The sequence below is a fragment of the Solanum pennellii genome, chromosome 3 (assembly GCF_001406875.1).
Source record: "Solanum pennellii chromosome 3, SPENNV200".
NCBI classification, from domain to species: domain Eukaryota; kingdom Viridiplantae; phylum Streptophyta; class Magnoliopsida; order Solanales; family Solanaceae; genus Solanum; species Solanum pennellii.
In genome coordinates, this window is record NC_028639.1 from 57,156,886 (window position 1) to 57,175,476 (window position 18,591).

The 18,591-nt window shown below is 34.5% G+C and overlaps 1 long non-coding RNA gene across 2 annotated transcripts in view; it reads right to left on the reverse strand.

The window, feature by feature from the left end:
• Window positions 1-3,131: 3,131 nt before the first annotated feature.
• LOC114076319 overlaps window positions 3,132-18,591 on the reverse strand; it is an 18,772-nt gene continuing 3,312 nt past the window's right edge. For both annotated transcript variants that reach the window (XR_003577118.1, XR_003577119.1), the window contains exon 3: window positions 3,132-4,058. This is a non-coding gene — a long non-coding RNA (uncharacterized LOC114076319). The remainder of the gene's footprint in view (window positions 4,059-18,591) is intronic.

The following is an 18,591-nucleotide window of genomic DNA, read 5'->3' on the forward strand; positions in this document are numbered from 1 at the left end:
CTGTATACCCGTCTAGCTATAACTGGGTCATCGACTTGAATAGAGACTCAGAAAGGTTCTAACAGAGTTTCTGGATTAACACTAAAGTTTATTACTATATTGATTTACAAAAGACAAAGTAGTCTCTGTTATCTTTCCACTAAGTGAACCATATGTGAGTCACATCCTTAAGTTGCTTTAATGCCAATTTCACCCTATCACTACCAGAAACTTTCATCAAACCAAATATTTTCTTGACCTTATCAATGAGCTTCTCTGGGTCCTCATACAACTTGGGACCCTAAAATCAGGTGGATTCTTCCTAACCAAATGTCGAATCCTAGTTGCCATTGACTAGAAATGTTGGGACAAGCCCTAACTAAGTCTAGCAAAAACTGATACTAAAGGACTAAAAGTATTTAAAATAAACTTATGACTCTTGTCCTCAGAGAATGAGGACTCACCACTGATTCTGATGAATTGGAGATCGGGAATTGATCTAAGCGTGATCTGGATGTTGAGAACTTAAACCTACATCACGAGAAGATGTAGCGCACTTATGTATTAGTACTTGAAAGGTACTGAACATGTAGGGTAGAGTGAGTAAAGCTAAAATAAAACATAACTAAACAAGCACAAAATCAAGTATAATATTCTAAACATGATATGCGGAATGTTGAGGTAACTGGATGCAATGACCAAATCTATAACATGATAAGAATGAATACTAATTGAACTATAAATATGGTAATTGCAATAGAGTCTAAATGAACTGTGGGAGTAACTAATAACCGATAAAAAAATCACATGAGCTAAATGTGGAGTCCGATGTATACGCCCCATCAAGAGGACCCAATATACCCTGCCAAAGGTATAAAGGCATGCTGGTGTGATCACTAAATTGATGTCCACTAAGGGGACTTACAACCTACATGGCTAGAATTTTTAGGACTATTTGGGTACCTTAAACCTAGTCCAACTCGGTATTATGTTACTCCCAATGAATTTAGTGGTTAACTGAGTATGAATAATTTTTTGTAAATATCGGATAGCTCAAACTGAACATGCAAATTGAGAATGTAACAACTAATCTAATAATGATTCACTAATAAATGAGGCATGTATATATGAAGTAACTCAAATATTTGACCTAGCATATGTAATTCAAGAACTAAACAAATACATAGATAGAATTCTGAAATTCATGCCATAAGTCGAATAACAAAACTGTAATCTTATTTGGAACATTTAACTAGATAATTCATGATAATCTAATGATGTTCCAGAAACCCTAGGTCTAATAACGGTAAGGGAATGAACAATCAGACTGATATCTAGGGATCTAATTGGTGAAAGGAACCCACTAGTGAAATTCCGCATACCTGTTGATGAATTCCATTGAGAAATATTTAGATTATGGGGCTAGAACTGATGGAACCTTGTTGCATTCTTGAAGTAGGTTTCTTGACCTTTTTCTCTTCTCTTGCTTATAATTTTCAAAAGTTTTGATTAATGATTTAACTTAGGTAAGTTTTAGTTATGTTTCATGTCTTAACTTACTCAAGAGAAAAAGTGTCTAGTGTTAGCTGTGGTGTAGTGCTGAAGTTTATATTGGCTAGAGTTAGTTGGTGGATCCTTGAGAATTTTTGCGAGATAACAATCCGTGGTTTTTCCTTCCCTTGAGCAAAGAGGTTATACGTAAAACACTTTGGGTCTTCTACCTTTCAACATCTAACTTCAATACTTTATTAACTATTTCTGTGAAGGGACCTGGTCTCTATCATGGTGGACTCGTGTAAGCCAACATTATTATTCTCCAGACTTCAGATATCTGAACTACTCTTGGACATTATGGATGATATTAAGCAAATCATCACAGCTAGTTCAAGTTAAACAAGCAAACGAGCAAAGAGAAAAAGTTGAGCAAGAACATAGTGGCATGCTATTTTGTTTTACCTGATATAGTTTGAATTTCAAAAGTCAAACAAGAAAATCTTTGTGAATGATTTATATATATGCTCTTTTAACATTTTTATTTTCAATTCTTGTGGCTTATAGTACCCTTTATTTAGTTTCTAAATATGTAAAAAACAAAAAGAACCAAAGATTCCCTACAACAAAAATACGTTTTAGCGGCAATAAATATTGACATTAATGAAGAGTGTTAAAGTCTATACCGTCATTAGAACCAATGTCGCTAAAGGCTTAAGTGACATATATAGAGGCAATTAAGCTGTTTATTTTAATGTAGTGATTGTCTGTCCAAATTTACCGTAAAAATCAAGAAGTTTGACTTTCAAAATTCAAATTTATGTCATATGATTTGGGATAGAGAAAGTAAAACTTTTTGCATATTCTTAAATGCTTCTTTACTATTTTACATAACTTATTTACATATAGTACCAAAATAAACAATAACAATATCTAGTGTGTGATCCAAAATCTTAGTTGTAATTCTTCTGTAATGTACTTTGCTAGATGTGACTGATGAGAAAGTATTGTTACATGCTTATTTCTCTATATAATATACATATGTCTTGTATTTCGAATGGTCCACAAGCTTACAGAAAAAAATATCATCATTCCGACCATCTTCTTCAGTAAACAACACGAAAGTAGTGAAAAAACTTACAGCTCTTATAGTAGATGATGACAATGTAGTCCGAATGGTCCACAAAGCACTTCTATGGAAATCTGGTGTGTAAACTCATGAGGCAAAAATGGTCAAGAAGCGGTTCTTTCTCATGATAATGGTGCATGCTCTGATCTGATTATGACGGACTTGGATATGTCAGTAAGGAATGGTCGTCAAGTAAGGTTTTATAAATTGTAATTCAATTTCTGTTTGAAAATCATAATTTAGTCGTAGTTCAAGTAAAAAACATTAGAAATATTTTCTATATTATACAGGCAACTAACGAACTTCAGATATGCATGTTGATAGCTTGACTTCGCGCGAAAAAAGAAGAAGAGTAGAAATCATTCAAGAATGATGGCCTTGATTATTATCATTATCAGAAGCCGCTTACTATTGATGCAGTTCCCGATCTTGTCGAAAAAATTAATGGAAATGCTCAAACCTGTCAAAAGTATTTGGTATGAAATATGATTAATGTATTAATTAATCTATAGAGATATTAAGGAAGTAAGTCTATGACTAAAGCAGGTATAACATACTTGCAATTACTAATAAATTCGTTTTGGTTGGTAAAATACAAGGCTTTTTGTTTTTCGAATAAGGCCTAGATGTAAAGGACAACTGAAGTGTGCTGGTCAAAACAGAGATACATATCAACCTCCCTTTTTATAAACTAACATTTTTCTTTGAACAAAGAAAAGACAGGTACAAATGCAAGAAGCAATTCCAATATCATCCAAGTAATCTCCATGAAATAACGCTCTATTCTACCAATAAAACAAAGGTCAAAGCTACTTTATACCCTCAACTGTTCTTTTGAGCCCGACAACCACCAAAAAATGACACTTTGTCCTTCCAATAAGATGAAGATCTAAGATACTTTATACTCACAACTATAATATTGAGCCCGACAATCACCATGGAAGAGACACTTTGTCCTTCTGATAAACGATAGTCTAAGCCACCTTATATTCTCAACTATAACATCGTTTTGAGAAATGTCTTGTGCCCAAGAATATTATTGTGCTCGAGAATTTTCATATTTCGGAGAATTCCTTAAGCCCGAAAAATCGTACTAAGCTTGATAATTGCATTGAGCCTGAGAATTGCATTTTGTCCAAAAAATTGCATTCTGTCCAAAAGTTTACAATGTGCCCCATAATTGCAATGAGCCTTAGAATTACATTTTGCTCGATAAATTGTATTGCATTTGGAAGTTTGATTTGTGTCCAAGAATTACATTGAGCCCAAGAATTGCATTGAGTCCTAGAAATTGCATTGTGCCCTAAAATTACATTGTGCCTTAGAATTGCATTATGCCTAAGAAATTGGATAATACCTGAGAATTTGCATGATGCACCTGAGCAATTGCATTATCCCTGAGAATTGCATCATGAGGCGCATATTGCATTGTGTTTGAGAATTGCTATGTTTTTGAGAACTGCGTCGTGCCAAAGAATCACATTGTGTTATAAAATAACTTTGTGCTTGAAAACTACATGAAGCTCGAGAACTATATATATGCCCAAGAATAATATTGAGTCCGAGAATCACGTTAACACTGAGCTATGATTTAATCAAGTTATGGAAACCATATAGCCCTAAAAAAACATACAGAAATATGTATTGGATCAAGCTTAAAGTATTTCAATATGACTGAATTGCATTAAGAAAAATAGATACACACTCTTTTGTCATTCTTTTAATATTAAAGGTGCCATAGTAAAAATTCTTTAATTCATGGTTTGTGGACATCATTTCATGACCTAATGATTAAATTCATGATTATCATATTTCAAAGGCGTCATAGTATATAGAAACTATTTCCATGGCCCGCAGACATCATCTCATAATCTAAGGATTTGATTTCTACATATCATGTTTTGAAGGTATCATAGACTAAATGCAATAATTTCATGGCCTACAACAATTATTCCATGACCTAATGATTAAATGTTCCTGTATCATGGCCATAAGATGTCATCCTTATTGTCTTGAGATAAACTTTCATGATCTCAATGGAAAATTGCATCATGTTTATAAGTTATTTTACCATTTAATCACTATATATGTCCTAATAATTTTATTTAGTCATATCACAATATCCAGGTGTGCAGAGACTAATAGATTGCAGAAGAGATCAATTTTTCTTTCAGAGTACTCATATATCTGCCGCAATGAAAGATTTCTCATCCTTCGCATTAATCATATGATATTTTCCTCTCATAACTTAAGTCGTTCTTATCTTCGTTAAAATATTCATACCGCCTTTAGAGATAATATTATCTACTCAAGTTACTATTGCTTCTATACCATTATTTGGATCTGTACCATTATTTCATTTTTTAGAAGCTTAGTTTGTTCCTAAATCTAGAATAACACACAACCTCATTCTCGTAATACCGAAGATATGTATATGATATAAGGCCTAAGTCTCGGCCACACCTTCTTTTCACAGTTACTTATCGTTTCATTAATCCCACTTAACATCATTCTGTTGGTTGGACAAAATTTGCTATGTAGTCAACGTATTTTCTCACGAGTTCATCATTCATTATCGAGCAAAGAGGGACAATTGTTTGACACCCAAATTTGATCAACCTATAAGCCTTTTTGAATTGCTTTTGCTTAAATATGTTTTAGAGCCTATTTCTTTAAAATTTTGTTTAATGAAGAGGCTGTCCAAGACAAGGAGCCTGAAGTTTGGAAGGAACCTTCCAAGAAACATGACAAGAGCAAGGTAAGAGAACCTTCTTGTAACCCTTCTCTTGTTGGTAGAGCTGCTGGTGAAGAAGAAGAAGGTGCGGACAACAACCCACTCGATGAGAGAATCGTCGGAGTTGAGGTGGGGTTGTCGGCCTTAAACAGGAGGATTGTTGTGGTTGAAAACAACTTCAGTTCCCTCGAATCCGTAGCCATTGAAGGGCTGGACGAGGTGAAGAAGAGCCTTATTGAGCTTGAGGATGTTCAAAAAGAGGGTTTGTCCACCCTCGAACTCAAGCTCAACGAGGCCATCTCTTCCCTTCAAAGAGAGGTGGAGGCGTTAAGAAGGCAGGTTGATGAGGCTGCCGAGGTGGGGGTTCCTACTCCCGTTACTGTTCGTGAAACCCGTATTGAGGCTCCCAAACCCAAGGAATTTCGTGGGGAAAGGAGTGCTCAAGACGTGGAGAATTTCATATGGCAGATGGATGCCTATTTTGAACACGTTGACATGCACAACGAAGCTGCCAAGATCAGAACAGTGGCCATGTACTTGACGGATACTGCCATGCTGTGGTGGCGACGGAAGAAGGTAGACATGGAGAGGGGAGTTTGCCATATTGACGATTGGGAGCAGTTCAAAGTTGAACTCAAACGTCAGTTTTACCCTCAAAATGTTGTTCACGAAGCTCGTCGGAGGTTGAGGGAGCTAAAGCAGACTTCCTCCATTCGGGACTATGTTAAGGAATTTACGAAGTTAACACTTCAAATTCCAAGCCTGAAAGATGGCCTTCAAAATTGGGCCAAGCAAGAGCTGCAAAGACGTCAAGTGCATGACGTAGATGAGGCGATTGTAGTGGCGGAATCGCTCAATGATTTCCGTGCTGATGCGGAAAAGGGGAGGGATAACCGGAGCAAAACTATTCCTCCCAAGGTTGACAACAACAACAGGGGCAGAAGCAAACCAAATCCCAACAGAGGCAGCGACACGAGAAGCAACACTCGTGATCAACCTTCCAATTTCCGAAAGAATTATAAGGACCGCAAGAGGGGTGCTCCTCATTGGGAAGGTTGTTACATTTGTGGGGAAACGACACATGCAGCTCGTTATTGCCCGTCATTGAGAAAGCTGAGCGCTATGGTGGCTGCCGAAAAGCAGCAAGAAAAGGCTGCAACGCAATCCGGAAGTTCATTTTATCTAACTGATCTATACTTTATTGTTCATAATTTTAAAAAATGTTATTATTTTTTGTTCTTGTTGTTGTATTTCTCGTTGCTACATTTGAAATAATAAATTAACTTTTCTATTTACGTCTATAATATTTGACATTTGAAATTAGTTAATATGTGTAGTATAACCATCTATTGGATAACATTTTATTAAATCTTTCTCCAAATCTTTTAAATTGTAGCCTCTTGTATTCAATCTATTTAATTTGTGGCATTTTCTACTCAATTTTGTCACAATTCTAGCCCATTTTGAACCAATTAATTCAATCCCAATCTCTAGATCTCATCTTTAATCTTAACCATCTATTCCATTCTTTTAAATCTCAACCGCATAACTCATCTTGATTCAACGGCTTAGATTGAGTCTCGTACAACTTTCCTATATAAATTTCCTAACATCCTAACCCTATTTTCATTTTTTTACCCTCCTTCTCTTTGAAAATGTTAGGTGCCGCTCCTCTATCTCCCAACATCGTTCATCGCCGGCAAAAAAACTAACAAAACCCCTACTCCACCCTCACTTGCGGGGCCAACCACCAAGCGAGCCACTCTCCTTCTTCTCTCTCATAGACACTCCTCCAACCACAGGTGGATAGCATCTACTTCACCATCCAAGCCAGTTGCCCCTCTCCTACCCCTTCTCTTTCCCTTTGACTCTCTTCTCATTCCCATTGGCGTGTGAAGCGCCGCACCATTCAACCTTTATATGTATTCTACTCTTCTTTTCATTGGTTCTGACAAAACATTCTAGCAAGATAGCCACCGTGAAGAGCCATTTGGCTTCGATGAGTCAATCCAACAATCATCCTTTCCCCGACTTGATCAACAACTATGATAACAAGATCATTGTTTCTCCGCCGCTCCGACAAGCGAGGACCCGACAGAGTCTTAAGGTTTTGGGGGGCTAATGAAGTTGAATAATAACAGATCCAGTTTCATTTTATAGATTATCTCATCTTTTACACAAATTTCTTAAATCACCTTATATTTATTATTGCATTCTTACACTATAAAATTCTATAATTATCATGAAATCTCTTTTTAGCATGATTTTCTCATGATTTTGAGTTTCTAAACTTTTGCATTTTCTACTTTGTGTCTTTCTATTTTTGTTTTAATGTAATATTCCCTTTTTTTATCTAGGTTTTAGTAAGCCCTTGAGCTTTCTTTTAAAAATAGTGACTGAGTTGTGGTTTCTTGATTCAACTATAGCAAGTCTTAATATGCTTATTTGATTTTGTTTGCCTAATGAATGGATTGATTATTCTTAAAATCTTCATAATTCACGCTTCTTTCCATTTTTGTTCCCTTAATCGATTGATACACCTAACATTTATCAATTCTTGATAAACATTGACATGATTCTTCTCTTTGATAGACTCTATTTTATTTTCCAATTTTATTTCTTTTAGTTAGTGTGTACCACTTTGATTTAATTGTTCTTGGCAAACTTTTGCTAGGTATGGTAAGTAAATATACACATGTGACCTTCAAATATGACAGTATCTAAATCATGTTATTTTGGACTGAAGTCTTTGACTATATTAACATGGCTCCTTCAAAATTAGAAGATCATTTATGATTCTTTCCTTCGATTTATTTATTATGATAAATTCATCGATGGTAATCTTAATTGTCAATTGACTCTTTTACTTATTAAATCATACTATTTCAATAACCTGGTTTATAGTAAAATTCATGCGTTAATGTTTGCTATTACTTTCTCTTTTTTTTTGAAAAAACTTAAACGTAGTATCATATTTGATTAACTGGATCTTTACAACTCGGATGGTTATGATAATATCATTTATTAAATACCAAGAATGATATGTTCAAGGTAGTTACTTCATTATCCATTTTGTTATCTTGTCTTACTCTTTTGTCCTTATAAACTTACTTTGTTTAATACTACCTTTATTACTTTAGTATTTTATTTTAAAGTTCTAAGAACATACATACTCTCACCCCCTTTGAATATTCTTTACATGCACACTATACTGCAATGGCGTTCCTTGGAATTCAATCATGGAAAGTGGAGAAGTCAACGCGAGAATCCAGGCTAAAGTGGAAATGTCGTCACCCCAAAAGGGGTATCAGGTACATTTTATGAAATAATGAAACACAGATAAACTATAGTACGTTAACTTCTTTTATGAAGCGCACATATAGCTTTACAAAAATAACGCAACTCGTTATTTCCTCCCATTCTAATTTTAAATCACCCTTTAGAAATCTTAAAAACATGAAAAATTTATTATTAACTTATCAACATACTTCCATACAATCTTAATATAAATAGAATATACTTATATTTTAGCTTCACGTGATTTTTTAACTATCAAAATATTTTATTTAGTACTCTTGAAAATTTTTTGAACGTATATTTTTTGTCTTTCCATAAGTCATTTAAGAGAGTCAATCATAAAAAATGGAATAGAGGGAGTAACATCATATTCGTCCCCTTTTAGCCTTGTCAAATATCTCTCTCTCTCTAGCAACTTTAACTTTAGATGTTGTTGGTTTATTTAAATTTCAACTTGCATGATACATTTTAATTCTATTGGTTTGGAATCAATCACGTAAGTTTATCACTGCTTTCTTCTCCGTGTGTTTATTTTACTTATATAATTTTTCCTTTTATTTCATATTATCCAAACATTTTAAACATTTTATTAGAAGCGATCAAGTCAGTCTCTCATTCTTTATTTGTAAATATTTGAAATATCTTATTAATGTGTTTGATACTCAATACCTTGCTTTGGTCTATTGAATTTGTAATTTTTGTAGCTTCATTAGCAATTTATGTGCCAATTTTTATTAACTCGCATAGATTTGATTTGATTGTATAAAAAAATAAGTTTCCATGTCCAAATATCTTATTCACCGAGGCTTATATTAATTAAATAATAATGGATTCATACTTAATCTATTCACCTGTATCAAATATATTTTTTTATATTTTATATTTTATAGGGACCTTATTTTCCATGTTAAATCCCCACATAATTCCCAAGATCCTGTCAGGACCCACATTTATGGACCTCGAAGGGTTCTTAACACCTTTCTCTTAAAATAACATGAACTTTTACCCGGTCTATGATTTTGCAGACCCTTTTAATTAATTTGGTTTGTAATTAGGATAAAGTATTGTCCTAACGTGCCTTTAATTCTGTAGGTAGCGACTCTTATTTTTTATTAATCCTAAAAGAATTGTCATGTCATTGCACAACTCCATTTCAGAAAAATGGGGCACGATAATAGCCACCAGTGAGAGTTTAGGTAAAGATAATGGTACTAAGGAGACAGTGTCACTATGCATAGAGAACAATCTGGAAGAGAACAAAGATGCAATGTTGGAAGATTTTTCAAGGCACTTATATCCTAGGTGCGAGGTAAACAATGATTTCGAACTAGAGCCTAGAGCGAAGCCACCCACATATTCCTTATATCGCATTGATCCAATCGAGATTGAGGAATTGAGGAAGAAGTTGAAGGAATTGCTCGAAGCCATTTATATCTGTCGTCTAAAGCACATTATGGAGTGTCAATCCTGTTTAGAAAGAACAAAGATGGGTTGTCACGTTTATGCATAGATTGCCACATGCTCAACAAAGTGCCAATAAATAACAAATACCCCATCCCTTTTTGTGCCGACTTGTTAAAAACACTTGGACATTCCAAGTACTTCACCAAGGTTGACCTTCGAAGACACTTCTGCATGGAATATGGACTATTACACCATCAGACGAAGAAACTATGTGCCCAAGTTTTGAACTATTAGGTGGCATATTATAATGGACAACCACAACATGTTGTGGGCGGGACACTCAGGGCAGCGTCGCATAAGGGAAGTGATTGATTCAATCTACTAAAGGTCCCACATGTGACAAGACCTAGATTGCTATGTACGAACTTGTCTTGTGTGCCAACAAGATAAGATAGATCAACAATAATGTACAAAACTATTAGAAAAACTACCCTAGTGGAGTGCCTATGGGAGAGTATGACTATGACCTTTATAATCTTCTTACAAAGTCTAACATATATAGGACAATCATGGTCGTGGTGGATAGGTTGTTGAAGTATGTTAGCTCTATGCCCGACAAAGCAGGTTGCATTGCTAAAGAGGCTGCCAAATTATTCTTCAAGATTGTGGTAAAATATTAGGTTTTCTCGAGGCAATCATCCGCGATCGAGACCCAAATTTTACAGGAAACTCTCGGAGAGAGTTGTTTGATATGCTTGGCGCACAGTTGCATTTCTCCACTAGTTATCACTCACAGAGGATGGACAAATAGAATGGATCAATGTATTATTTGAGTATTGTCTGAGGCACTTTGTGAGTTCACGTAAGAAAGATTAAAAAATGCTATTAGACATAGTCCGATTCTCATATAACTTGCCATATGACAGCAAGCACAAACTCTACAATCACTAACGACCGCATTTGAGGACTTACCATATGGCAATAATAGGAGCTACTTGACACTGCTATGTCCTACTTGGACAAGGAAATGATGAAATTTTACAACTGCAAGCGCAGTCCCTTGGATCATAGATTGAGGACATAGTTTTGGTAATGTTTAAGCAAAGGAAGTTCAAGGATCTACGAGGTATGCACAAAAAATCTGGTAGGGAAGTATGAGCGGTCGTTTAGGATCGTCGTCAAGGTGTAAAAAATCATGTAAGTTAGAGTTACCACCTCATCTCAAGGTCATCCCATCTTTCATGCCAATGGGTTCAAACCATTTTGTGATGAAAAGGATGACCCCAACCGAAGTTTGTCAAGTCTGCCCCAATTACCATCACTACTTTGCATTATCGGGAAATTGAGGGTTTAATTGACTACCAAGCTAGACGGAAAAAAGGGAAGCATACCACTACCATGTTCATCATCCACTAGAAGGGACAATCACCAGAAGAAGCCACATGGGAATGATATGAAGACTTGTGGAAATTCAAAGACCAAATTTGAGAGTTCATGCAGCAACAGTGCCCCGTGGTCGTCGCAATATAAGTTGGGGGAGAGATTGATGACCTACCATGTAATCACACTACGTAGGCACCAAGTGGCACAATGTTATCCATGTGGAAGAATAACATTGGAAGAACACTATTCACTAGTGGAATGTTATAGAATATATGGATAATATCTTCGATGACCTTAGAATCCCATAGATTTGCATGAACGGTTCTTGGAATATTTAAGTTGCGTAGAATATTCTAGAGAGATGACTTGTTTGTAAATAAGTAGGGAATTGTACGGAAACTACTATTTATCTATTAGCCCCTAGATGGATAGTATAAATAAAAAGGAATTCATTTGTAAAAACGATCAAGCAAATCTTTCAAGTCTTGAACTATAAAAGCTTACTTAAGAAATTCTCTTGTGTCTTTATTAACTCCAATATTCTCTTAGCGATCTAGTGTTAAAAAGACTTAATTAAGCTTGTAAAATTGGAAAAGATTTGTGAGTGACTTGTCAAGTGTCACACATTGTGCTTAATTAAAGTCTAAGTCTATGACACTAGGCTATTTAAAATTTGCTAAGTTAAATTCATTCATTTTCCTAAGGTTTAATTTGGTACTCTGAGAAATACTACAAAGGTTTACTTTGTACCGCCCGAAGGAATCCGAAGCGATAAGAATGAAAGGGTTGGTGTGGCCACTATAATATCCACATTATGTGTTGGATAAGAAAGTGTAGAGAAAAAAAGTGGGTCTTTGAGTAAAATAAGGTTGACCCCCCTCCACCAAGTTATAAGAAAATTTATTAATTTAATTCTACTTATTAACTATAATGCAATATTGCTAAAAGTAACAATAGATGGTCATTCAAACTAATTGGAGATGTTGACCTTTTGTAGTGAGCGGGGAAGTGAATTGTTTTAAACGTTGTTATGCATCAAGCAATATGAGACCAGATTCTTAATAGAAAACACCTAAATCTTAAATAATATGTTTTTAAAAAATAAAATCTTTTACACCATATTTGAAATCTATCAAATTTGAGAATGTCTTATGCTAAAACCAAAGCAAGAGATATTTATTTAAGCATAAGTCTACATAAGTACAAGGTAGACAATTCAACCTGTCTTAATAACTAGTAGCATTGTTGCATATGCTTGGCAGAGGGCACTAAAACCATAATCCCCCCTTCTTACGTTTATAAGCTTACTTAAGTTTGATTCCAAACTTCTTCTTTATTTGAGTCATGTGTATTAAGAGTATTTTGATAGGTTAGATCGTGCAAAACATGATTTCGTTTATACCATATTGGTTGCACAAAGAGTGGAAGAACCTCAAGAATGTTTGTGCCACATGCAAGTGGATAGTGTCAGCTATTCTACCTTCACCTTGAGAATTCATAAAAACAATGTTCACTCGGCTTTAACAAATCAGTTTAGTTTGGGCTACATGGTGGTTCTTTTCTTCATTGGTTGTTCAAATATAGGGCTTATAATGAGAGTTGAGCGAACCATTCCCAATTTATATAATTTGAGTTTAAGAATACTTGCACCCACCAAAGGATATCTATGGATTAGTGAATTCTTAAACTTCTGTTGAAATAGCAGAAGGTGGTTCGTCATTTTCCGTCATTTCTTCCACAACTAGGCTTGCAGCTTTCGGAACTGATAATAAAGGACAAGGAAGTTACAAGCCTAGTTGTGGAAGAGATGATGGAAAGTGACGAACCATCTTCCGCTATTTAATCAGAATTACAAGAAATCAGTATTTCATCGATATCCTTTGGTGGGTGCAAATATTCTTAAACTCAAATTATGTTAGTTGAAGCCAAGGCAACATGAAATGTATGAATTCTCACTGTAGCATAGTCAGCACTCTCCTCTTGCACATGGGAAAGTGTTCTCAAGCTAGTTCCACTCTGTAATGCAATCGATATGGAATAAATGACCACAATTAATTTATTCATTTCCTCGCCATCAAAATACTCATCCTAAGACACACAGACCAAAAAAGGTAGGCTTAAATCAAACTTAATTAAGTAAATTTTCAAACTTAAGGGGAGAAATGATTTTGAAATTTAGGTGCCCCTTACTAAACATAGGAACAATGCTCCTTGTTGTCACTAGTAGAATGTTATAGAATATATGAATAATATCTTAGATGACCTTAGAATCCCATAGATTTGCATGAACGGTTCTTGGAGCGTAGAATATTCTAGAAAGATGACTTATTTGTAAATAAGTAGGAATTGTATGGAAACTACTATTTATCTATTAGCCCCTAGATGGATAGTATAAACAAAAAGGAATTCATTTGTAAAAACGATCAAGCAAATCTTTCAAGTCTTGAACTATAAAAGCTTACTTAAGAAATTCTCTTGTGTCTTTCTTAAATCCAATATTCTCTTAGCGATTTGAGCTTGTAAAATTGGAAAAGATTTGTGAGTGACTTGTCAAGTGTCACACGTTGTGCTTAATTAAAGTCTAAGTCTATGACACTAGGCTATTTAAAATTTTCTAAATTAAATTCATTCATTTTCCTAAGGTTTAATTTGGTACTCTGAGAAATGCTACAAAGGTTTACTTTGTACCGCCCGAAGGAATCCGAAGCAATAAGAATGAAAGGGTTGGTGTGGCCACTATAGAATCCAGATTATGTGTTGGATAAGAATGTGTAGAGAAAAAAAGTGGGTCTTTGAGTAAAATATGGTTGACCCACCTCCACCAATTTATAAGAAAATTTATTTATTTAAGTCTATTTATTAACTATAATACAATATTGGTAAAAGTAACAATTGATGGTCATTCAAACTAATTGGAGATGTTGACCTTTTGTAGTGAGCGGGGAAGTGAATTGTATTAAACTTTGTTATGCATCAAGTAATATGAGACCAGATTCTTAATAGCAAACACCTAAATCATAAATAATATGTTTTTAAAAAATAAAATCTTTTAAACCATATTTGAAATCTATCAAATTTGAGAATGTCTTATGCTTAAACCAAAGAAAGAGATATTTATTTAAGCATAAGTCTAATAAGTACAAGGTAGACAATTAAACCTGTCCTAATAACAAGTAGCATTGTTGCATATGCTTGGCACAGGGCACTAAAACCATAACCCCCCCCCCCCTTCTTACGTTTATAAGCTTACTTAAGTTTGATTCCAAACTTCTTCTTTATTTGAGTCATGTGTCTTAAGAGTATTTTGATAGGTAAGATCGTGCAAAACTTGATTTCATTTATACCATATTGGTTGCACAAAGAGTGGAAGAACCTCAAGAATGCTTGTGCCACATGCAAGTGGATAGTGTCAGCTATTTTACCTTCACCTTGAGAATTCATAAATTCAATATTCACTCGGCTTTAACCAATCAGTTTAGTTTGGGCTACATGGTGGTGCTTTTCTTCATTGGTTGTTCAAATAAAGGGCTTATAATGAGAGTTGAGCGAACCATTCCCAATTTATATAATTTGAGTTTAAGAATACTTTCACCAACCAAAGGACATCTATGGATTAGTGAATTCTTAAACTTCTGTTGAAATAACAGAAGGTGGTTCGTCATGTTCTGTCATTTCTTCCACAACTAGGCTTGCAGCTTTCGGAACTGATAATAAAGGACAAGGAAGTTACAAGCCTAGTTGTGGAAGTGATGATGGAGCGTGACGAACCAATGTTCCGCTATTTCAACAGAAATACAAGAAATCACTATTTCATCTTTATCCTTTGGTGGGTGCAAGTATTCTTAAACTCAAATTATGTTAGTTGAAGCCAAGGCAGCATGAAATGAATGAATACTCAAGGTAGCATAGTCAGCACTCTCCTCTTTCACATGGGAAAGTGTTCTCAAACTTGTTCCACTTTGTAATGCAATCGATATGGAATAAATGACCACAATTAATTTATTCATTTCCTCGCCATAAAAATATTCATCCTAAGACACACAGACCAAAAAAGGTAGGCTTAAATCAAACTTAATTAAGAAAATTTTCAAACTTAAGGGGAGAAATGATTCTGAAATTTAGGTGCCCCTTACAAAACATATGGAACAATGCTCCTTGTTGTCACTAGTGGAATGTTATAGAATATATGGATAATATATTAGATGACCTTAGAATCCCATAGATTTGCATGAACGGTTCTTGGAATATTTATGTTGCGTAGAATATTCTAGAAAGATGACTTATTTGTAAATAAGTAGGGAATTGTATGAAAACTACTATTTATCTATTAGCCCCTCAATGGATAGTATAAATAAAAAGGAATTCATTTGTAAAAACCATCAAGCAAATCTTTCAAGTCTTGAACTATAAAAGCTTACTTAAGAAATTCTCTTTTGTCTTTCTTAAATCCAATATTCTCTTAGCGATCTAGTGTTAAAAAGACTTAATAGAGCTTGTAAAATTGGAAATGACTTGTGAGTGACTTGTCAAGTGTCACACGTTGTGCTTAGTTAAAGTCTAAGTCTATGACACTAGGCTATTTAAAATTTGCTAAGTTAAATTCATTCATTTTCCTAAGGTTTAATTTGGTACTCTGAGAAATACTACAGAGGTTTACTTTGTACCGCCCGAAGGAATCCGAAGCGATAAGAATGAAAGGGTTGGTGTGGCCACTATAATATCCAGATTATGTGTTGGATAGGAAAGTGTAGAGAAAAAAAGTGGGTCTTTGAGTAAAATATGGTTGACTCCCCTCCACCAAGTTATAAGAAAATTTATTAATTTAAGTCTATTTATTAACTATAATACAATATTGGTAAAAGTAACAATAGATGGTCATTCAACTAATTGGAGATGTTGACCTTTTGTAGTGAGCGGGGAAGTGAATTGTTTTAAACATTGTTATGCATCAAGTAATATGAGACCAGATTCCTAATAGCAAACACCTAAATCTTAAATAATATGTATTTAAAAAATAAAATCTTTTACACCATATTTGAAATCTATCAAATTTGAGAATGTCTTATGCTAAAACCAAAGCAAGAGATATTTATTTAAGCATATGTCTACATAAGTACAAGGTAGACAATTCAACCGTCCTAATAACAAGTAGCATTGTTGCATATGCGTGGCACAGGGCACTAAAACCATAACCCCCCCCCCCTTCTTACGTTTATAAGCTTACTTAAGTTTGATTCCAAACTTCTTCTTTTTTTGAGTCATGTGTCTTAAGAGTATTTTGATTGGTAAGATCGTGCAAAACTTGATTTCGTTTATACCATATTGGTTGCACAAAGAGTGGAAGAACCTCAAGAATGCTTGTGCCACATGCAAGTGGATAGTGTCAGCTATTTTACCTTCACCTTGAGAATTCATGAATTCAATATTCACTCGGCTTTAACCAATCAGTTTAGTTTGGGATACATGGTGCTGCTTTTCTTCATTGGTTGTTCAAATATAGGGCTTATAATGAGAGTTGAGCGAACCATTCCCAATTTATATAATTTGAGTTTAAGAATACTTGCACCCACCAAAGGATATCTATGGATTAGTGAATTCTTAAACTTCTGTTGAAATAGCAGAAGGTGGTTCGTCATGTTCTGTCATTTCTTCCACAACTAGGCTTGCAGCTTTCGGAACTGATAATAAAGGACAAGGAAGTTACAAGCCTAGTTGTGGAAGAGATGATGGAGCGTGACGAACCATCTTCCGCTATTTCAATAGAAATACAAGAAATCACTATTTCATCGATATCCTTTGGTGGGTGCAAGTATTCTTAAACTCAAATTATGTTAGTTGAAGCCAAGGAAACATGAAATCAATGATTTCTCAAGGTAGCATAGTCAGCACTCTCCTCACATGGGAAAGTGTTCTCAAGCTTGTTCCACTCTGTAATGCAATCGATATGGAATAAATGACCACAATTAATTTATTCATTTCCTCGCCATCAAAATACTCATCCTAAGACACACAGACCAAAAAATGTAGGCTTAAATCAAACTTAATTAAGTAAATATTCAAACTTAAGGGGAGAAATGATTCTGAAATTTAGGTGCCCCTTACTAAACATATGGAACAATGCTCCTTGTTGTCACTAGTGGAATGTTATAGAATATATGGATAATATCTTAGATGACCTTAGAATCCCATAGATTTACATGAACGGTTCTTGGAATATTTAAGTTGCGTAGAATATTCTAGAAAGATGACTTATTTGTAAAAAAGTAGGTAATTGTATGGAAACTACTATTTATCTATTAGCCCCTAGATGGATAGTATAAATAAAAAGGAATCATTTGTAAAAACCATCAAGCAAATCTTTCAAGTCTTGAAATATAAAAGCTTACTTAAGAAATTCTCTTGTGTCTTTCTTAAATCCAATATTCTCTTAGCGATCTAGTGTTAAAAAGACATAATTGAGCTTGTAAAATTGGAAAAGATTTGTGAGTGACTTGTCAAGTGTCACACGTTGTGCTTAATTAAAGTCTAAGTCTATGACACTAGGCTATTTAAAATTTGCTAAGTTAAATTCGTTCATTTTCCTAAGGTTTAATTTTGTACTCTGAGAAATACTACAAAGGTTTACTTTGTTTCACCCGAAGGAATCCGAAGCGATAAGAATGAAAGGGTTGGTGTGGCCACTAAAATATCTAGATTCTGTGTTGGATAAGAAAGTGTAGAGAAAAAAGTGGGTCTTTGAGTAAAATATGGTTGACCCCCCTCCACCAAGTTATAAGAAAATTTATTAATTTAAGTCTATTTATGAACTATAATACAATATTGGTAAAGTAACAATAGATGGTCATTCAAACTAATTGGAGATGTTGACCTTTTGTAGTGAGCGGGGAAGTGAATTGTTTTAAACTTTGTTATGCATCAAGTAATATGAGACCAGATTCCTAATAGCAAACACCTAAATCTTAAATATTATGTTTTTAAAAAAAAAAATCTTTTACACCATTTTTGAAATCTATCAAATTTGAGAATGTCTTATGCTAAAACCAAAGCAAGAGATATTTATATAAGCATAAGTCTACATAAGTACAAGGTAGACAATTCAACCTGTCCTAATAACAAGTAGCATTGTTGCATATGCTTGGCACAGGGCACTAAAGCCATAACCCCCCCCCCCCCC